The sequence below is a fragment of the Ambystoma mexicanum genome, chromosome 1q (assembly GCF_040938575.1).
Source record: "Ambystoma mexicanum isolate Mex_15411 chromosome 1q, UKY_AmexF1_1, whole genome shotgun sequence".
Taxonomy (NCBI): Eukaryota; Metazoa; Chordata; class Amphibia; order Caudata; family Ambystomatidae; genus Ambystoma; species Ambystoma mexicanum.
In genome coordinates this window covers 355,613,606-355,636,633 of record NC_090922.1, presented here as the reverse complement: position 1 = coordinate 355,636,633, position 23,028 = coordinate 355,613,606, and the positions used below count along the sequence as shown (strand labels likewise).

Genomic DNA, 23,028 nt, shown 5'->3' with positions numbered 1-23,028 from the left:
ACGCCATGAGCATACTTCATATTTGCTGCAATGCTGTCAAGCATTCACAGTGAAACCTGTATTTGCATTTACTGCAAACAAAATGTGTTTGCAGCAAATGAAAAATACGTTTCGAAACATCCCCATACTTGCCAGCAAGGTCGAGTATCATGCAAATGGTACTTGCCCTGCATAAAAACTACTTGTCAACGCTAGTGGGCTAGTAGAATTTGCAAGCCCGGATACAGCATGCATTCTTGACCAGGAGTGTCAAAACATCGAATACCACTTTATAACTATGATGGTGGCACTTTGGGCGATAACCACATTTGAGGAGAGGATTCGGTACTTCCAACATGGCACCGTTATTTACCCTATTACATTCAGACACGAAATGGGCAACAATTAGACACCATATCCAGTAGTATCGGCCTGGAAGAGACATGGGAAGAAAAACCAGGGGTCAGGTGCACATTGTTATTTTTCAAGACAAATTAGTCATTTGTACATAGGAAAGAGGGTGCGAGGTAGAAAAATAATGAAGGCAAACAAACCACTGTGGAACACTGGGGTCCCCTGCACACCAAGTATTATTGTATAACAAACAATTTGGAACTATGTAAAAGAAATTCAATCTATCGTTTTTTGCAAAAAAAGTATTAAGCATTACAGGACTAATATGCACATTATAAAGAGTTTAGTACATGAAGTGTGTAGAGTACAGTGTATCCATATATTTCCAACAAGAATAAAATCTCTGTGCTACACTTTTCGGGACATACGTCCCTTCTTCAGGAGCTAGAATTCACACCTTTTCATGAATGAGTCTTAACGTTGATCTATACATTCAAAACAGAGAATACACTCTTTAGATATGGTATATTCACATAATTGTACATGCTAATCTATCAAAATCTATCATGGCCCATCCCTTCTTCATTCACCTGATGTAGGTTAGAACTAAATGATCTAAGTAGGTGTCTTCTGGACACGAGGACTGGTATTCAACAGCTCTCCGACCAGTTAAATGATAAACATTGTATTTGACTATGCCTTGGATTTATAATGTGAAGTTTCTAGTTATAACTGGAAATCGAACAGCTCTTACCTTAAAACTAGGCAGCCTGATGGTCAAGAATTCTAAAGATGGTCCATCTGTGATTTAATCTACTGTATGCAAACGCGACCTGTTGAGAGTAATGCATGGTGAGTTCTCGAAGTGATATCTAGCATTATTCACAGCAGACTCACTACATCTATTCATCAGCAATATCAGCCATGATGAACAAACATATCTCCAGAGGTATGAGAGGTACTACACATTTTATCAATACTATAAGGGAAATGAGGAATTTACAAGCGGAAGACATACTAGTGTCCTTTGATGTACAGAGCATGTCACATCTATTCCTCACGAACCTGGTATGGAAGTCTTAGAATGGTCATTGTTGGAAGACGAAAACTGCAAGGCAGCAAAAGTGTTAATATTAGAACTCACTAAAATCATTCTATATAATAAACATTTCAGATTTAACAAGCAATTTTATCTACAGGCAGCAGGTAAATTAATAGGGTCAGGTATGGAGCCTGCATATGTACATTTGTTTATGTAACATCTATACACACATTCTGTCTTGAAACATCCACAATGGTGAACTAAACTTCATTGTGGAAAAGATACTTCGATGATGTTTTTGTAATGTGGAGAGGTGATCGCAGTGGGTTGGACGAGTTCTTGAAATACCTTAACTCAATACATGAACGCATACAATTAACTAGGTAGGTAAACTACAATTAGGGTAATCCGAATTAGAGTGCACTTGGACAATTGGTGTATGGTTAGAGCAAAGTGCTAGTTGACAAACATATACCTGTTTATTTCTATTAGGTAAAAGGTAGGACCTATACTAAAACAGCACGGCAGCGGACCGGCATTTAACGTGTTTTGTATTAAAAAATAAATAAATCCAAGCGCACTCTAATTCGGATTACCCTAATTGTAGTTTACCTGTTTATAACCGACAAGAGTGCCAGCAACGGGCAATTTCCGACTTAATATGACAGCATATCTACTGAAGAGAGATGAGGAGTAATGCTTTCAGGCCCAATAGCAGTGCAACAGAGACACTGCGTCAAAGATGTGTCAAATTAGAAAGGCTTCCTAAGAAAGAAATTAACAAATATTTATATTTTTTATTTTATTGTATATTGGTTTACATAAACCGTTACAAAACCACATAAAATTCATTAAAACACATACACTTACAAATACATATCGTAATTCTGATCAATCTTTTCAGTGAATATCTCAAACAATACTAGTACAAAATGTCCATATAAACAAAATCTAAAATTCATTTACATACACTGCATCACATCAAATTCTTTGAACAGAAATAAAACGTTAAGTCAAAACTAAATGACTTATTAAACAAAGAAAGACTAACTAGATACCTAACAAAAATGCAGGAGGACCTTCACTTTTACAAATATTATGCATATGCGCATATCCACAGTCAGTTACGTCACATCACAAATGTTCGCCAAGAAGGCATTAACTCTTATCTTCAGGGAAACGTCTGAACCATGAAGCATTTCAAACCATATCTGTTCCCTTATCACATTCGATGGGTCATAAACAAATTTCGAGAAATAATCTAACCTAGCCTTACTCAACATTGGACAAATTAACCAACAGGTGCATCAAAGTTTGTTTCCCCCGCAATTGCAGAAAATCTGCATATTTTCGGATCCTCAGGGATTAGTTTCTGTATGAAGCGGATCACCATTGTATTCAGTACATTACACCTGAACCGCATTGTGCCATTTCGTAGGTGCCGTGAGGGTTATTTTACAAGATATTTCTCTAGCTCTGGATGCCATTTCCAGGCTGATACAGTTTGGCAATACAACTTGAAGTTCAGAATAGCGGCATTATTGCCAACCCAGTCAAACGCTTTAATCACCAATTTCACCTTTGTTGGTCTCTCAATGAGACATTTCATTGTACTGCTAATATTTGAGAGTATGTTTTCCACTTCGATTTTAAGATTCTGCATAAAATCCTCCATAGCATTATCATTACATTGCTTATAGATAGAATTGCTTTTGCCTGTGACACATTTTCTGTTTAACATTATCTTTTTGCATTCCATGATACCTTTCAAAGAACAAACACCAAACTCATACCGAATGACTTCCATTGGTATGCATTTTAGTAAAAAGAACAATACCTTTCTCCAGATTGTGGCTTCAATAGTTTTTAAATATGGAGTCAGTTTGTCTGGGAAAAATTCAAGGCCATACGCCAGTCTCGGAATAACCTTCAAGGTATAAAAGTCCCTGCATGCTGACATTGTAAATTTCCCAAATTTCCTTTCAATCACTCATTTGTTTTCCCGCTTCCATAGCCTTCATTTCTAAATAGTTTTTCAGAAAACTTTGCGTCATGGTGCTCGAGAAGGAATAACACAAATACCCGATTGCTTTCGGCAGACGAATCCCAGTTCCCTCAACGAACCACATTGGCTTCGCACATTTCCTGTTAGTCTGTCCCAGATTTATGACAACCGTTTTGTGAGGATTTATTTTTAATTTCAATTCTATTATGAACTTCGAAAAAGCATCAATTAGCCTCTGCAGTCCAATTTTTGTTCGATCAAAGAGCAGAAAATCGTCTGTATAAGCAACCCATTTTATGTCAGTCATTCCCAACTTTGGAGAAACCAAACCAATTGAATCAAACACTTCTCTTGCTCCAGACATGTAGAGATTGAATAAAATAGCCGCCAAGGCACATCCCTGCTTGAGGCCATTCCTGGACTTAATTTCTTTATACATCAACCCCTCCTTGCTAAGTCTAACCTTCAAGACTTTATTGGAGTATAGATATATCAGCATATCAAGTAAACCTCTTTCAATATTTAATGCGACAAGCCTTCGTCAGATTACTGGTCTATCAACCATGTCGAAGGCTGCGGAGAGATCCATTGATGCAACATGCATTGGCAGTTGCCCTGATTTCTGTGCTTTACTTTGCAAGATGGAGACAAGTAAACCCCCCACATCAGTCCCCATGCCTTTCCTGAACCCAAACTGTCTCATATCTAGGATACCTTTCTCAACCATCCAACTTATCAAGTGTTCCAATAATATGGATGAGAAGATCTTTGCCTCAACATTGATCAGCGATATAGGTCGATAATTCATGGGGCTCAAGTGATTACCTTTTTTAAAAATCAGAAGCACATATGATATTTTCGATGAATCTGGCATAGACTTAGTCTCGATCATGTCACTGAAAATTAGGCAAAGTATTCTATAGCCCACAAAAGCTCATTCTGTTTAAGCGTGACAAAGGACAAGTTGTTCGGACCGGGGGGTAGAGGAAGATTTCACTTTCCTTATATTCTTCCTTACTTTTTCAACCGATATATCTAATACTCATTTAACTCCCTCACTGACAGGAACTGTGCCATGTAAGGAAGATGGAGAGTATAGGCTCTCAAAGTAATCACACCATACTGCTTCGCTTATAGGGTTAATATTCAACTGAGCTTGAGAAGCCTTGGTGCCGTTAACAAGGGACCAATAATTCCTGGAATTTGTCTCTTTCATTGCATTTACCATTACCTCACCATCTTTCTGGGATTGCGCAGCACAATGTTGTATCATCCAATTCTTGTATTGATGCCTACTCACTTGATTCCTTAGCAATTAGTGGAGACAGATTCTGTCTCTTTATTTCACATAATTCTTTGTTCAACTGAGATCAACGTTGTTTAGTAGCTATATCAAAAGCATGTCTGTCTTTTGTTTAGAATTGTTCCTGCTAAATTTGATTTGTCAACTTTGACCCCAATAATACACCAAAAGTCTCAACGGAGTATGTTTCTATTTTGGATTCCATCGATCTTTGCTCGAAATCATGCATCATCAAGTTGTAAAATTTAGCTGTCTTTACCGGTTTCCATTTCACTCTGTTACCCCTTACATTCACCACAGTATCAGCACAATAAATATTCCTATGACAAGGAAATGTCTTCAAACTCAAATCAATTGATAACATAGCATGATCACTGAATGGACTAAGTTGCACTAACACATTTTCTGTCCCCTCATTTATCTGATCACTTACAAACATGAAGTCAATGATAGATGACTCTCCACGGGCATTCCATGTTGGTTTATCGTTAAACTGCATTATCATAGCCCAAGATCTTGCAGAAAGAAGCCATAAGGCACCTCTATATTGTTTGTTACCAATTTTGGCTCCATGGTCTCCAAATGCAGTTAATATCCATTCAGTCTCACTACTTGTGAGATTACAATCAGCATTCAAATCTCCAGTCAAAATTATAAAACCTCCTGGATTAGAGACAAGCCAGTCCTCTATAACAATGTTCAATTCCTCGATCGTCTTTACCAGCATGTGATCAGCATAGTCTGCACTATTCCAATAGATATTTATCAGCATTAAGTCCACAGTGCCATTCCTGGTTTTAATGTGAAAAAGTGGCTATTATTACAGAGGTATTCAAATGCTTTTCAGTAAGCATTACAATATCTTGATTGTTGCGAAATGCGAGTGCTCAGCCTCCCTTAGGGCGACCCCTAGGTCCGCAGCTCGCAAAAGACACAATATAACATAACCGTCCCACATCAGCTGTCCGCAGGCCCATGTTTCCTGAATAAACAAAGTCAAAATTCTCTAGCCTGTTACATACTTTGTGATTTAGAGCTAAATGTGAGTACTCTTGAGTTCCATGAAACAAGTTTAAATGCTTCAATTTCGCTTAAGAGGCTTACCTATATTCTTCAATTGTGCCATTGATTCTCTGAGTGACACTGCCACAGTTCTCCATTCTTTCATTTCATTTAGGGTAATTACTTCATCTTGTGCATATGATTTACCCTCCCCACTGTCAGATCTCACTGTCTTTTGGGATAAAGGATCTGTATGCGTTAACACCTCCATTTTTCCTGGGTCCTGACAGCTGTGTATATCGTATCCCCTTTTCTGTAGTGATCCAGCTTCTTTTAGGATTAATGCGCGTACTAGTGGTGACAAAATCACCAGTCGTACAAAATCAAACCTAGAGGGATGAATGTAGTCAACCAGTTTTATGTCTGATGATGTTATTAGGGACATTTCTGCTATATCCCTGATCTTACTTAGAATATAAGGTCTATTCAAGGCATAAGGGCCACCTTCATCACATATGTAATACATAATCAAGCTTGGGTCATTAGGAAACACTGGCTGTCGCAAGTTTTCGTTGGGACTGCTTTTATGGTATGCACTGTAAGCCTTCTGGTCATACATAATGTCATTACTGTTCCCAAGTCCCTAAGTCCCTAAGCATACGGGGGGCCAAATCTACTCCTCTTTTCAGTCCCAACACCAACATTTCCGTCCGTGTGACCCCCAATTTCATTGTATGCACAATTGGTTGTTCCTTCAACAGGCTCAAGGATTACAGTGTTAGCTTTTGTTCTAAGATTCATCCAGGCTACTCCCTCAGCGGCCGGCATTCTCTTCTTTCTGATTCAGTATATCCTTAATCACAGTTCGAACAAAATCCTCAGAGAAAATTGCTCGCAGCCGCTAAATCAGGTCCTTTTCTAATACCAGCATTATGATCGTTAACAGGTCCTGCATCTAAAGGTACATCCAGTCTCACTGAAGGTTGAGGCAAGCCAACTTTGCTTCCCTCCATCCCTTCAGGTATCTGAGCGTTTCCAATTCCTATTATGTCAGTATTTATTTTATGAAACACCAGTATTTCCTGAACGACCCCATTCATCCCATCTTTGTTCATGTCAGCCAAAGAAGCTGACCCAAAAAGGATAGGATTTTCAGAACGGTCATCGTCCACCATTGTCAGAGTATTGGTACAAAAAGGGGCAGCCGGATTCTTAAATAAGTCAAATGTATCCATCATTCCCATTTCTATGGATTTTAGGTTCATATCAATTCTATCAGTTACTATTTTGTTTTTTAAAGCATCAGACAGATTGTTTTCACCTTCAGAATAACCATACCGATTCATACCATTACAATGTTCACTATTGTCAACTTGCTGAGCCACTTCCATTGCACTCTTTGTAGCCTGTTTCTTTTCAGGGGAATCCGTAACCAAAATGGCATCCCTTTCTATTTGATTCACTTGCAAAGCAGCCCGCAGGTTACAATCCCTCAAACGTTCGAGAGGATACATTCAATGCCCTTTGTTCCTGCGCTTGTTTGGGCCTATTTTTTTTCATTTTCTTTTTAGAAATGTTTATATTAAACTGTGAAGCTGCGTCATTTGCAGCAGTCGGAATCTGTAAGTCCGGTGCATTTGTTCCTGAATCGACAGGATCAGTTATTTCAATCACACTGTGCTCTTTCCCAATCATCGCTTTCCATAGGGTTCCCGTGGGGTAACAGCAACATTTCGGTTCTGCGCAGTGTCCACATCCCCCATTATTGGCGGGTTCATCTTTAGTATACTTTTCATGCACATCTCAGGCATGGCAGTTAATACCATCATCATTTAATTTAGGATTCTGGTCTGTTTTTTCAATTCTGTAAGTATCAGTGAATCACCAGCACTCCCACCCCCCCTTACATCGTAAGTGTAATTTCTTTTACTAATTTCAGCTGTTACCGTATCTAATTTACTGGGGACTGTTTGTTCCGAAATCTGCGTTGAAGCATCAAAATGTTCAGAGAATAAGCAGCATTATTTCACCAAGCTCAAATATTGGTGGAGTGTCCATAAAAGAAAGGCAAGAATCTAAAGCTCCCCCTTTGTTTGGGCCAACCATTCCAATATCCGAGCCGTTCCTCATTTCGTGTGTCCTTAGATCACTAAATAAAGATTGTGAGCACTCTAGATTAACTGGTGCTTCTGATTCGTCAATTGCACCATTAGAACAATTTTGCACGCACTCCAATGGATCCTCGTCTGTGTCTGAGGAACCAGGGAGTGGAAGCGCAACAGCATGAGCAATACTCATACGACGTGTTTTCACCGAAGTGGAGGCATAACAACTTCTCGTTTACCTTGGCCTATCTTACTTTTCATATTAACGTGACACGTAGCAGGAGCACCAAAACTTCTCGATCTTACACAATGCTATTCCCTGTTCAACAGCATCTATATCGCACAGAGACTCCTCGTGCACCAATACAGCCTTAACTGTTCACCGCCTTCTTTCAATCACCCAAAGATTTGCATGTCCAGCTTTGTAACATATACCTCAATTCAGCCTTCAGTTTTTTTGTAACCACATACACACTCGTTAATGCCTGCTTCACACTACAGACGCTTCCACCGTGCGTTTAACTGTTTGTATTGCAATTCAAAACACATGTGTTACAAATATATGGCATTTCCAAACCTGGACCTATCCGTCAGCCACACTGAGTTTACTAAATCCCTGCTCGGCTTCATGAGGTATGTTAACTTGTTAACTGATGCTATGAGTCCTCGCAATGTCAAACAGGAATCCTAAGCAAATCCGAGCAAACACGTGGGTAGAGTGGATTGCTGCTAGGCTGCGCTGCGAGTAGCGAACAGCAAACAGACCACTTGAGACCACTTGCTCGGAGCGCGTTCCAGTCGATTTCAGAATTTCTGGGTAAAGTGGGTGTGGCCTAATGAAAAAAAATCTAAAAATAGAGTGAATTCCAAATCCTTAATTCATTGCATTCCACAGTAATTATGTTTACAAGATTTCAAAGTCCATATTAGTGTTCTTGCAGCAATGCTATACCAGAATCTTCAAACAAGGTAGACATGGCAGAAATTCCAGCGTCTCAGCAACAGCAAACAGACCACTTAAAACCACTTGCTCGGAGCGCACAAATTAACAAATATTGAGAACAGGTTTCCATGGTGAATTATTTAGAAAATACTGAAATGTTCCTAATTTTGACAATACAGAAGACAAAGACCTAGCAGAAAAATGGGAGGAGGATTTGAATCAGAGCTCGGAGGTAATGATGCATTTATTGGTGGAACATGCTGCCTGGGAACATGGTAGAATCCAACAACAAATAGAGAAAGTCAAACAAGAAATAGCGGAGATGAGCAGTTTAGAAAGCACTAAACAAAAAAATAACACCAAAATGTATGACATTCTGAAGATTTACCAAGATGAAGTAAAGCTAAGAAATTCCAGAAAATACTTAAGGGATGATCGCGACCATCGCGATGATCGAGTTTACACTTTTCAGACCAAATTTGATGAAACCTAAAAGCCAATTTCCAGGGAAAGCACACTAAAACACCTCACCTGGCAGCTCAGATATAGATTCAAATGGGGATGCTATACAAACAGCTGGAGTAACAATAGCAGTTCAACTGGCAATACAGGACAGTGCAAGGTTTTCTTTAGAAGAGATACAGAGATACTGAAGGGCCACACAAAGAATCATTACAAAATATAAGAAATTTCAAGATCCTTTAGAACAAAATACCTTAACACGAAGAGTGCTACCAGGGGCAGGGGTGGGGGGGCAGGAGGCAGGAAAGGAATCAGATGAAGATCAAGACAATCTGAGGAGACTAACGGGATCGAGCTCCAGGAAGCAATTGGTGAAATTAAGAGTATTAGTTTAGTGACTAACTTGTCTAGGCGACAGCTCACACTAGTAGAAGAGTTGGTCATCAATCAAGGTTTGTTATTCACACCCACAATAGGGATGAATTTTATAGATTTTCAAACCAAGTTATTTAAGTTTGTGAGAAAACTCAAACTCAAAAAATTCAAGTCTGCACATTTCAACCTCAGGAACAGCCTAGACCACTTAGTCAATTTACTATATCTGACATAGAAAACACACAGCTACTAATGTCTCGAGCAAGACAACTATTAACTAAAAAGGACATATGCACGGATCTTGACGTATACCCAAGGAATTTGAAAGTCAAAGAACATAGACCCGAATCTAAATTCACACCTCAAACCCTTCACAGGGCTGTAGTAACTGATATTCATCTCTAACTACAGACCTATTTTGAACTTTCCATACTCAGCAAAACTACTAGAAACCCAGGTCTACGGGGGGCGCTGTTGAGCAGCCAAGCAAGATGGGCGCTTGAAGAGGGAGATCCAGCCCCGTAAAATCCGTACTTTAGACCAATCCATTTTTGGCCATCTATATGCAAAAATAACACCAGCTGTGCATTAATAAGGGACCAAAGTGACTGAGGGCTCATTCTGGTGAAGATACGCAGCACTCGAGAGGTGCAGAGAGCCGCTGAAATCTCAAGGCTGCCGGAGGCTAAACTACACGGAGGAGCGGGTGGCTTCCGGGCGCTCCACCATGGGGACCGCCCAGCGTTCTGCAGACGAGAAAGCGACTGCTAGCCGAACTCCTAATACTGCCTCAGATGATGACAGCAGCTGAGTGCCGACCCGATCGCCTTAGACCAACCGAAATCCTGGAGTGGGGGCCAGCGGCTGGCAGACCTGACTGCGCACTCCCTGGTGGAGTAGGGGAATACATGGTGCGTGGTGGTCGGACCGCGGCTGTTGATAGTGAATAGCGGCCAGGGCAGCTACCAGAGATGAGGAGAGCATCGGTTATGCCTCGCGCCACCCCACTCCGGTGGAGGTTCCGAGGCACCCGTGGCTGGTGGCAGACTGGTGGGCCCACGGGATGCTCCGCAGGCACCAGCATCCGGCTGGGCCAGGTCGTGGACAAGAGATGCAGAGCTGTAGGGACTCTGTCACTTCAGCTTGTGGAAACGAGAGTGACGAGAACACCTCTGCCCACACATACACAGAGTCGTGGAACGCTGAACCACGAAGACGTCGATCCTGTGGACACAGCTTTGAGCCATACCCTGGTTGCCGCCGGTACCCGCTGGGATATCCACTAAAAGCAAGAGGTCACACATAGTGACGGACACACTGCGAAGAGCAATACCAGATTTCAACCATGTCTCTGAGGGTGCAGTGCTGGTATAGGGAAGACTGGTACGGCTGGTATGCATACAGCCCTACAACACACCCTGAGAAACCGGTCCCAAGTGAGGGATCGTTTGACAGCAGTTTTTTCACCCACGCCGGAGGCCATGGCCAATATAAGGAGCAGGCTGTAGGTCAGGGATGCCCCCTGCAGTGTGCACGAGGGCATGCGAGTACAATCCAATACCTACGGCTGGGGGGACGCATCATCGGGGCCCTGTCGGTGGATACCTACTGCGCCACACCCGGACCGGAGGGGTGGTTCTGCTCCCCTGTCAGACGTGAGGACGAGGTCCGATGCCACGTGGAGCGGATGGAACATGACACTAAGGTTAGTGGGACCTGGCCCAGCGGCTGACCACCCGGCCACACACCCAAATATAGCCCATATGCAGTGCTGGGTTTGGTGTAGGCCCAGAAACGTTCTAGGCAGACACGGGCTGCAAGAACGCAATTAAAACTGACGAGACCGGATATAAACTGCCAAAAACCTCCGCCTGGGAACGCTGGGGACAAAATAACTCTGTCTTCTGCGGGGGATATCGTGGAGTGAGCAGCTGGCACCCATAGGCCCATACTGAAGATAAGGAAGGGGAAATGAATGCCCTGCTCGCCACCCTAATCCTTCGGTGGAGTATACGGCAGAGTACACCCTTGCAGATTCCTTGACAGCCGCATTTATCCAGCAGACCCGCGGCTTGTTACGTGCGCCCATTGGACCCCTTAGTCGGGACTAGGTTGGCCTGTCACTGATGGTAAACTGCATAACACTTGACTAGGAGGGAGAGAAAACAAAGAATAAAGAAGGGAACAATATAGCAGCACACGAAACTGCTAAAGGTGCCCCCGGTGGAGCGCTGGGCAGATACCCAGTGGAGCGCCGGGGAGATACCCAATGGGAGTCGACATGACAAAGGGCTGCGGGACCAAAAAGAAAGGACCAATGGACACATGCACTAACAACCCGGCAAAGACCTTGAGCCCTGTTGAGGATCCAGCTGAAGATGAACAACCCTCCGCGTCCCACACCACCAGGGATGACAACCTCCTCCCTGCAATGCAGAATGGCTTCATGGCAGTGAAGGTGAAGCTAGATTATAATGTCTCCATCATCGGGTTCCTGAAGTCTAAGCTGGAAAAAGAAGGAGCTTGCATTATTCAAGTTAAAACAAGGGTTAGCAAAATAGAAGATAAAGTAACAAAACACGATTGTGACATCGCACACCTGCAGCAAAAGTTCAGCAAAGTCCCAAATAATTGGGATGACCTAGAATTGCGATCTTGACGTAATAACATTCGGATCATCGGGATCCCGGAGGCGGCATGCAAAGGTCCGATGGAACAATTTGTAGAACGTCTGTTACAGGCACTATTTGACTCCTCCAGATTTTCACAATGCTTCCTGGTGGAAAGGGCACACCGAGTCCAGGCTCCTGTCCCCAAACCGGGGGCTCCGCCACGTATTACTCTGGCAAAACTACTCAACTATTGAGACAGGGATTTAATCCTGCGTATGGCAAGAGAAAAGGGGGCATTGCGCTACGAATCCTCAGATATACATATATAGCCTGACTTCTCCACTAACGTACTGACTAAGCGCAAGTCTTTTGACCCAGTCAAAAAACTATTACACATCAGGCAAGTTCAGTATGCACTATTATACCCAGCGAAGCAGGGCATACAACACGGAGGAAGGGCCCACTTCTTTGAGGCTCCTAATGAAGCAGCAGCGTATATTGAGTCCACAATCTCTTTACTTATTCCTAGAAGAGATTGCGTTGGTGGGGACAATGAACCGGACAACACGGGCAACAATTGATCGCCTTGGGTGGTTTATGGCATAGCTGCACAATGATCATGGGCACAGGTAACTCAAGTTTTGGGGCTGGTGGCAAGAAGGCGGCCATCTGAGTAGCACCACACACTGGCCACAGTGCACCCCAAGATATATCTAAAAGTGTTCCATAAGGTTATGGGTTCCATCATCAAGTTGGGGGGTGATGATGTGGGGGGGGGGGGGAGGATGGGGTTATAGTGAGTTGCGAATGTCCGTTTTTTGTAGATTTACTTTCAAAAGTTGGAATGTTTGATGTTGAAAAACAGGGCATACTGCTCCGTGACCACATTATACAGACACACCCTAGGTATAGCCCAGCAATGGCTGAGTCTCAGCTGAACATACTCCAGCGATGAAAGGGACTAATATCACAGTTATGTCATGGAATATCTGTGGGCTCAACCACCCTATTAAGGCGTGGAAGGTTGCTGCATACATGAACCAGAAGGCTCCTAAGGTGGAGATGCTACAGGAGACACGCCATGGGTGGCTCCTTTAATGACACATTTGCTAAGGCGTAGGGCCCTCAACGCGGCTACACTAACTATTTGTCACAATTTCGGGGGGGTAATGACACTAATACATTGGTCTATGTCGTTTCAGGAAACCAAACGCAGCATAAACCCACAGGGAAGGTATGTTATTTAATGGGGAGAATTAGTAGGTGCCACCACAACCCTGATAAATACGTATGGTCCTAATGTTGACGACCCTGAGTTCTATCGCCAGATCCTAGATATTCTGCTGGGGAATCCCCAAACACATGTTATTTGGGAAGGGGACTTCAACCTGATATTAGACTGTGTAATGGATATATCCAGTACCCACTCTGGGAGTGAGGTCCCATTTCCACCCTCCTGGCCATCTGTTGTTCTCCTGCACATGTGGAGTTTGTGCCTGGCTGCTGACCATTCCATTAGGTAGGTGCACTTTCTGTGCATTACTGCACCGCCTGGGGAATTATTGAACCTGAAAAATCGAAATTTGAAAAAAAAAAGAAGAAAAATAAAGGAAATTTGCATAATATTGTTGGAAAGGACTGTTTTATTTGGCATTTTCAGCGTGCAGTAATTTTTTGAGCTTTTTAATACCTGGAGCTGCGTTGCTATTTTGAAAGCACTCGTTTTTTCCTGCTATTGCTGCTTATTTGACTGTTTTTGGCCCTTCCAAGATGGCTGCTGTGGTTTTCTTTGTTGTGTAGGCAGACTGTGCTGAATCACCTCTCCCTGTGCTGCACTCCCATTGGTTGCTGAGTGTTTTCTTCCATCCAATCAGGGACCGGCAGGCTTCAGCCAGCCCTCTCAGCAAGGCCGACTGGTTGGAACTGGTGGGAGCTTGCAGGGTCCGTTTCTCGGATGGGAATACGACACTGCTGCTGTGGATGGAGACACTGTGCACACACTGCGTTGCTAGGGTCCGTTCCTCAGATGAGAACTGGATCCGGGAGTGGTGTCTGGGAGGAGGGTGCTGGGCTTGAGGAGGCGGAGCGGTCTCTCTAGGCGGGTGAAGGGGGAGAGTATGCCTGGAGGAGGAGGAGGTAAGGATGGCAAAGGGGGGTGGGAAGGCTGAAAAGAAGGGGGTGGAGGAAGGAGAGAAGAGGGGGAAGACGAAGTCTGGAAATCTACACCTGTGGAGGGGGGTAAGGGGGGAAGTGAGGGACGGCATCGCAGCAGATCTCCACAGAGGGATGATGGAGGGGGGCTGGTCCGGGGCATCTCAGGGTCGGGGACCCAAGAAAAGTGCGCTTTGGAGGGACTGGAAGCCTCAGGGAGCGGTGTGTCTGGGGAGGAGAAGATGCAGAGTAACAGTGTGTGGAAGGTGGTGTTGAAGCCTGATAGTCGTGTGAAGACGTTTCAGGGGGAGAATCCGATGGTGATTGCTGGATGGGTGAAAAAGGCTGTGGGAGATGCCATTCGGGTGCAAGTGGTGCCTGGGGGCCGGTTGTTGGTGGAGGGGACGGATGCTGGCAGTAAGGCTAAGATTCTGGAGGTGGGTTGTCTGGATAGACATGCGGTGCAAGTGTTTGATCAAAGTGGTGTGTCGGTAAGGGGGTGTTGTATGGAGTGCCGATGTCCATGAATATGTCTGAGGTGGAGGAGCAGCTGGCGGCTGTGGGGGTAGTGGAGGCGTGGACGCTGGGGAGGAGAGATGCACAAGGGGATGTGGTGTCAACGACTGTGGCAGTGAGGTTTGCGAGAACGGAGTGTCCGGAGGTGGTGGAGATGGGTTATCAGAGGTTCCGTGTGAAAGTTTATGTGGCGATGCCGTTGAGGTGTTATAAGTGTCAGCAGTTTGGACATGTGGCGAGAGTGTGCAGGAATGAGAGGCATTGTGGGAGGTGTGGAGGAGATCATGATATTAAGGAATGCAAGGACTGGGAAGTTGTGTTTGGATTTGACCTGGGTGTCTGCTGCGATTGCGGGAGAATGTGATTGGGAGGTGTGTGAGGATGGGGATATGGGGAGCGACCATTTTGGTATTTTGGTGAGGGGTGAGGTAGGGATCAGGCCACGGATGTCTGGGAGCCGGTTGAACTTTAGGAAGGCTGATTGGGAGTTGTATAGGAGATTGTGTCAGGAATTGATTGTTCCTCGGGATAGGGATGGGGAGGTGGATGAATGGAATGAGCATTTGGTGCAGGGAATGAGAGCGGCGTCGGTGGCGGCAGTTCCGGAGGTTGAGAATGGGAAGGGTGGGAAGGTTGAGGTTGCTTGGTGGTCGGTTGAATATTCACGGGCTGTGGCAGCGCGTAAGAAGGCGAGGGCCAGGGCGGTGAGAACGGGAATGTTGGAGGATTTGGTGGCATACAAGAAGGCGAAGGCGGTGGTGCATAGGGTGATTAGGGAAAGAAAGCACGGATATTGGAGGGGCTATTGTGGGTCTATGGGGAGTAATTCTGACATGGGTGAGGTCTGGAAGCAGTTCAAGCGGATGTCCGGGTTGATTAGGTCGCAGGGTGGTATGTCTGTGTTGTTTAAAGGGGTGGAGGTGGTCAGTGAAGATGGGGAGAAGGCGAATTTGTTGGGGGAGCATTTTGAGGGACTGCACAGTTCAGGGAACTTCCCAGAGGCGGTGAGACTAAGTATGGGAGTGGTTGAGGAGGAGATGCAGGAGTTATTGGCGAATGTTGGGCCTTGGGAAGAGCAGTATTAGGTTCTGTTTTCTATGGTGGAGTTGGATGGGGCGATTCGGAAGGGGAAGTGGTCTAGTCCAGGGGTGGATGGGGTCATGTATGTATTTTTGGAGAAGTTGTCAGTGGAATGTAAGTTGGAGGTGTTAGCATTGTTTAATGAGATCTGGAAGAGTGGAGTTTTACCGAGGTTGTGGAAGAGAGCGATTGTGGTGGCGATTTTGAAGAGTGGCAAGGTCCCGAAGGAGTGTAAGTCGTATAGACCGATTGCGCTGACTGTTGTGTTGTGTAAAGTTATGGAACGGATGGTAGTTGAGCGTTTGGGGTTTTATTTGGAGTCGAATAGGTGTTTGAGTGATTTTCAGAGTGGGTTCAGGAAGAATCGGTCGGTGGCAGATCCGTTAGTGAGGTTGGTGAGTGGAGGAGACATTGTGTGATGGGGAGATGGTGGGGGCATTCTTTTTGGATTTGGAGAAGGCGTATGATATGGTGTGGAAGAATGGGTTGCTGGTGAGACTGTTGGAGATGGGTGTGAAGGGGAGGATGTTTCGGTGGATTAAGGCATTTTTGGCTGACAGGACCTTTCAGGTGAGAGTGAGGGGGGTGATGTCCGAGGTTTGGAAGATGGAGTATGGGACGCCGCAGGGGAGTGTGATTCGTGCGATGCTGTTTAATGTGATGTTGGATGGGTTGATTCGAGCTTTGGCGGGTTTCGGGTGTCAGGTGGATTTCTTCGCAGATGATGGTGTGGTATGGGTAAGAGGGCGGAGTTTGTTGTTGGTGCAGAGTCGGCTGCAAGCTGCGATAGTGCGTATGGAGGAGTGGTGTGGGAAATGGGGCTTTTCGGTGTCTGTGGATAAAAGTGTGAGTATGGTTTTCTCAAGGAGAAGAGTGCAGCAAGGGCTGGACTTAGTTTTGAAAGGTGAGAGGGTGAAAAGCGTGGAAGAGTTTCGGTACTTGGGGGTGATTTTGGATAGGACGTTAAACTGGAATTTGCAGGTGAATGGTATGGTGGATAAGTGTAAACGTAGGTTGAATTTGCTGTGAGCGGTGACTGGGAAAGAGTGGGGTGCGCAGCAGAAGTGTCTACGAATGTTGTATAAGGGGTTGATCCTGAGTGTGATGGATTTTGGATGCCAGGTGGTCAGTGGGATTCACGGCGAGTCAGAAGTTGCGGTTGGATAGGGTACAGGCGAGGGCATTGAGGGTGTGATGAGGTCCTCTCCAGTGAATGTGGTTCAGATGCTTGTGGTGGAGATGCCGTTGGGGTTGAGGAGGGATGCGTTGAATATGAGATGGTGGGTGAAGTGCAGTGCGAAGAGTGTGGCTCATCCGGTGCGCGAATGTTTGAAGTATAATTGGAGGTTTGACTATTATAGGGACTGGTGGAGGAGGAAGGGGGGCACTTTTGGGTTTCACATGTGGGAGAAGGGAGTGCAGTGGCGTGTGGGCGATTTGATGACTGTGACGGGTACGGATTTGGAGAGATGGCCGAGGTGGATGATGGGGTCTCCAAAGGTGTGTTTGGGGTTGGCGAATGTGGTGTCGAAGAAGAGAGGATTGCGGGGCGAGATCAAAGCTTTGGGTCAGGCGTATGTGGCAGGAAAGGAAGGATGCAAGGTGTTCACGGATGGTTCGAAAGACCCTGTGTCTGGGAGAGTGGGTATGGCGTATTATTTGGAAAGCACTGGGGAGTATAAAGTGGGACGAATGATGTATCGATCTGTACGGTTGAGTTGGTGGCGATTGCATTGGCGATTGATAGGGTGTGTGAGTTGGGGTTAGAGAAGGTGGTGATGTTTTCAGATTCATTGAGTGGGTTGCAGGCGTTTGTGGCAGGGGATGGCGACAGGAAGGATGTGATTTTGGACATTAGGAGGAAGATTGATCGGTGTGTGCGTGGAGGAGGAGGAATGGATCTGGAGTTGGCGTGGGTTCCCAGTCACAGTGGCATTTTGGGTAATGAGTTGGTGGATCTGGCGGCGGGTGAGGGTATGAGAAGGGGAGCGGTTGATGTGAGGCTGCCTTTGAGTGTGGATGAGGTGAAGGCTGTGGTGGTGAGATGGGTCATTGATGAGTGGCAGGAGAGGTGGGTGAGTGGGGTGAAGGGCAGGTGGATGTTTGGTGTTCGTGGGAAAGTGTCGGGGAAGGTGGATGCGGGGAGTCTGGAATGGAGGAGGCGGGAGGAGGTGATGCTGAATTGATTGAGAATAGCGCATGTGGGGCTGAATGACTGACTGTATCGAGTGGGGAAGCGTGAGACGAGGGATTGTGCGGTGTGTGGGTGCCTGAGACTGTGGGACATTTTCTGCTTAGATGTGAGAGACATGTTGAGGAGAGAGAATTGATGAGGGTTTGGTTATCTGCGCTGGGTGTGGCTGAGCTGAGTGGGAAGGCTTTGCTGGAAGGTGACGGGTGAGAGGCAGGAGGAGGAACAGTGTAATGTTGGATTTTGTGAAGCAGACGGGGCGGTGGGAGGAGTTGTGAGTTTATGTGAGACAAGTATTGATTGGTGGGTCTGGTGCACATCATCCTTTAGGATGGGGAAGCGCCTGCGTGGGTCCGCCCACGCACCCGATAATTAAGAAGAAGAAGGCTGGAACTGGTTTCTTTCATCTGCTTCTCACTGGGAGTGAGGTCCTGTTTCCACCCTCCTGGCCATCTGTTGTTCTCCTGCACATGTGGAGTGTGTGCCTGGCTGCTGACCATTCCATTAGGTAGGTGCACTTTCTGTGCATTACTGCACCTCCTGGGGAATTACTGAACCTGAAAAATCGAAATTTGAAAAAAAAGAAGAAAGAAAAATAAAGGAAATTTGCATAATATTGTTGGAAAGGATTGTTTTATTTGGCATTTTCATCGTGCAGCCATTTTTTTAGCTTTTTAATACCTGGAGCTGCGTTGCTATTTTGAAAGCACTAGTTTTTTCCAACTATTGCTGCTTATTTGACTGTCTTTGGCCCTTCCAAGATGGCCGCTGTGGTTTTCTTTCTTGTGTAGGCAGGCTGTGCTGAATCACCTCTCCCTGTGCTGCACTCCCATTGGTTGCTGAGTGTTTTCTTCCATCCAATCGGGGACCGGCAGGCTTCAGCCGGCCCTCTCAGCAAAGGCCCACTTCCAAGGCCCCTGTCCGCTTCCGGAACGCTAATTGTGGTCCTCCCTGCACCTTAACCACAATGATGCTGCCACCTCACTCCTCTAAGAAATCCGGACTGCCTTGACTTTGCCACCTCCAGAACTATGGGTTAGTTCCCTCCTTATGGACTCACTTCTACTGCCTTTGACTATCACTGTTCTTTCTGCTTGTTGCTCCCATGTTGTCATCCTGCTGCGCAGTGCTTCCTAAAACCCTTTGCTAACATCTGATTCCAAGATTGAAAAAGTCAAATCTTGCTGTTTTTGCTTTGTGCAAAAAAAAGTCAAATCTTGCTGGTTTTGCTTTGTGCTAAAAAAAAGTCAAATCTTGCTGTTTTTGCTTTGCGCTAAAAAAATCAAATCTTGCTGCCCATTGCGAAATTCTCTGTATTTTGCTTGTATACTGTTTCTTCTCTGTAACTTGCCAGCCCAGTGACCTCACCACTCTCTTTTGTCTCACACCTACCTGCCGTAGCCCCCCCAGCATCTCCATCCTCTCCTTACTTCCACCCCAATGGCGCTTTCTGTTTCTCCTATCTTCTCCAACTGCTTCTCCATTGACTGTCCTTCCCTTCTCACTAAGTCTGGTAGGAAGAAGGATATCTTGGACTCTAATCCTGGTCTTCCTATCGCCGACACCTACTCCAATGCTTCCGCCAGACAGACCCTTACCGACATCCTCTTTGTCGTTCCTTCGCCAAGATCTATGGACTCCTCATATGGTCTCTGTGCTCTGCCCTATCTCCTCCTCTCCCATTAATGGTGGCACTCGCTGGGAAGTTCTCATGGCTTCCTTCTACTCCTCTAAAGTCATCATTAATGTCTACCTAAATGGCACTGTCATGGTCCAAGGCCCTCGGGCCAATCTCCTCCTCTTTGATAGGCGCTTCCCTCGCCTCATCAATTTCCTTTCATCTCCTGCTGTCCCCTCCTGTCCCCCCTTGGCTACCTTGCCCTCGCTCTCCTCCTCCTCCTCCTCCTCCTTCTCTGCCCCTCCGAGGGCTCTTTCTCCGCCACAGGGCGTACCTCTGATCTGTACCCTTCCCTGAAAGGTCTTTAAGGCTGGCAACCTTCTTCATATTGCCACTCTCAACTCTCGCTCTGCCGTCAAACACTCCTCTGACATATGCCACCTCCTTGAAGAACTAGACCTTGATGTCCTTGGTCTTACTCCTCCCCGATGGCTACAAGATCCTCTCAGCACCCAGATCCTCCCGGTCCGGTGGGGGGTGGGGGGACCCTGATCTTTCCTGAGTGGATTCCTGCCTCTATCATTCCCACTCAGACCTACTTCTCTTTTGAATGCCATGTCTGTAGGCTTTCTCTCTCACCTACCCATTCTCTTACTGTGGTTACCATCTACCGGCCTCCTGGTCAAATCACCTCATTTCCCTCTGAGTGGGCAGACCTCTCCTCCTCCCTCCTGGCCTCTACCACTCAACTCCTCAACTCCTCGGTGACCTAAATATACATTTAGACTCTCCTTGCTCCTCCTCTGTACTCTTCCGTGACCTCTGCGACTCCCTCTCCCTGTACATCCTCCCCTCTGGCCCGACTCACTCTGCAGGGCACACACTCTATGTCTTGATCTCCTCTGACCTCCCCCTCTCCATCCCTCTGACAACTCCTCTCTCCTGGAGCGATCACTCCCTCCTCTCATCTCATCTCTCCCTCTCTCCCCCCCAAGCCAAGCCTACCCCAACATTGCCACCTACCTTCTCGGACATCCGGCCCATGAAGCGTGTGTCAGTTGAGGCTTTTGCTGCCACTTTCTCTCCCCCCACCCTCCACCTTTGGTTGGCTGTCTCTCATTCTGATACAGCCCTGCCTCTGCTCTACTCTTCAATTTCTGATAGGCTTGATGCTCTTGCCCCTGTCATGAGGATCCGTTTGAAGTCCAAAGCCAAGTGTAATTCCTGGTATGACTCTGACCTAGCTACACTTAAACGTAAGTGTAGGGCAGCTGAGAGGAAATGGAGGTCTTCCTGTTCATCCTCTGACAAACTGGCCTGTCGCCTGCTACAAAGGCAATACCGACTCTCTGTCCTCACCAAGAAGAGAGTCCACAATCAAGCTCGTGTCTCTGCGGCATCTAACAACTCGGCCGAATCTGCAAGGAGCTGGCCAACCCTGCTGCAGTCTCTACCCCTCCTGTTGCCTCCCAGGCTCTTTGCAATGCCCTTGCCTCTCACTTCATTTAAAAAACCCAGGACATCCTGTCCACCCTCTCCACCCACACTCCTCCTCTTCCCTCTCCATCTGTGCTTGCTGACCCTCCTTTATCCACACTCCCACAATCCTTCTCGTCCTTTCCTCTTTTCACCCCCGACGAGGTTACTAGACAAGTCCGATCTATGAAAGCCTCTTCAAAACAGGTTCATCCCTGTTCCTCAAACCATCAAGGACAACATTGACACCCTCGCTCCGGCCCTTGCCGATTTTTGCAACCACTCCTTTGCCTCTGGATCCTTCTCCTCCCCTTCTGAAGCACTCCTTTGTGCATCCTCTTCTCAAGAAACCCACAGCTGATCCTTCTTGTCCAGCTAACTATCGCCCAATTTCCATTACTCCCTTTCTTGGCAAAGTCCTGGAAAAGTTGGCCATCTCTCAGCTTAACCTTCATTCCAATTCTGTTGGCTGTCTCCATGACCACCAGTCTGGCTTCAGAGCTGCCAGAAGCAAAGAAACTGCTCTGCTAAACATCTGTGAAGATCTGTTCACCAACCTTGACTCTAACATTCCATCTGTCCTCATCCTCCTCGATCTCTCTTCTGGCTTCGACATGGTCAACCATACCATCCTGCTCAACCGTCTCCGTGAAAACCTGGGTATCCCTGATCAGGATCTGGCCTGGCTGACCTCTTTCCTCTCAGATTGACCCTCCCAGGTCCAACTTGGGTCCTTCCTTTCATCTATCTTCCTCTCGCCCTGGCTTTTCAACCAATACCTGGCAACTCTCGCCCACTGCATTGCCATTTTCTGCTCAAATTTCCAGTGCTACGCTGACGACACTCAACTCATTTTCAAGCTGCCCTCTGCCACCTCCTCTCCCTCTCCCTCTCTCATCTCCGATTGCCTAACTGCCATTCAAGATTGGTGTGCCGCCAATGATCTTTGTCTGAATGCCAGCAATACGGAGATCCTCCTCATCGGCACATCTTCACCATCCTTTCCCCTCACTCTCTGGCCGGCCACCCTTGGCCCTTCTCCTACCCCCACCTGCGAGGCTAAGAACCTCGGGGTCATCTTTGACTCCACCCTTTCCTTCTCCGCCCACATCTCTGAGGTCTCTAAAAAGTCATATTTCTGACTGCACCTCCTCAGAGGTACTCTGCCTTTCCTCTCCTTCCCCCAGAAGCTCATGGTATCTCGAGCTCTGGTTCTCTCTAGCTTGGACTATTGTAACAGCCTCTTTCTAAATCTACCTGCCTCTACTCTCTGCCCTCTGCAACTAATCCAGAACAGGACTGCGAGACTTGTCCTTGGCCTCAAGCCCTGGGATCGTATCTCTCCAGCTCTGAGATCTCTCCACTGGCTCCCAGTGGATGCAAGGATTAAATTCAAAACCCTGTGCATTGTCCACAAGGCTTTCTGGGGCCTGGGTCTAAAATACCTTCAGCTATCCCTCCGCAAATACCTCCCCTCTCAAGCTCTTCGCTCCTCTACCTCCAACTCACTCAGGGTCAGTCGTTTTTCTAAGAAACGAGCTGGGGGTAGATCTCTGTCTTTGGCTGGGGCCTCCCTCTGGAACAGCCTCCCTGCCACTCTAAAACTTGAGGAGAACCATCTCCGGTTCCGGAAGCACCTCAAGACCTTCCTCTTTTCTTCTGCCTTCGCTCCCCCTCTCCCCTGCTGATCTGTTCTCTCTTGGCACCGTGCACCTGGCCACCCTCTGTCTTTTGGGCCCAGCTACCTGCTCATCCTGCCACCCTCCCGCACTGTCTCCGGAGTCTGTCTGTACCCATACAGCCCCCTTTTTCTT

The 23,028-nt window shown here is 46.2% G+C and overlaps 1 protein-coding gene across 9 annotated transcripts in view; it reads right to left on the bottom strand.

Annotated features, from left to right (window-relative positions):
• Window positions 1–23,028, bottom strand: part of CYLD (CYLD lysine 63 deubiquitinase) — a 1,796,774-nt gene that overhangs the window by 1,531,365 nt on the left and 242,381 nt on the right. For 5 of the 9 annotated variants that reach the window (XM_069639469.1, XM_069639490.1, XM_069639472.1 and 2 more), the window contains one exon: window positions 1,088–1,166. The exons of 2 other annotated variants lie outside the window; for them this stretch is intronic. The gene's annotated coding sequence lies outside the window, so the exon portion shown is untranslated. Of the gene's footprint in view, window positions 1–1,087; window positions 1,167–1,398; window positions 1,442–23,028 lie in introns of all 9 variants that reach the window. 2 more of the 9 variants (XM_069639471.1, XM_069639476.1) reach the window with 1 other exon arrangement.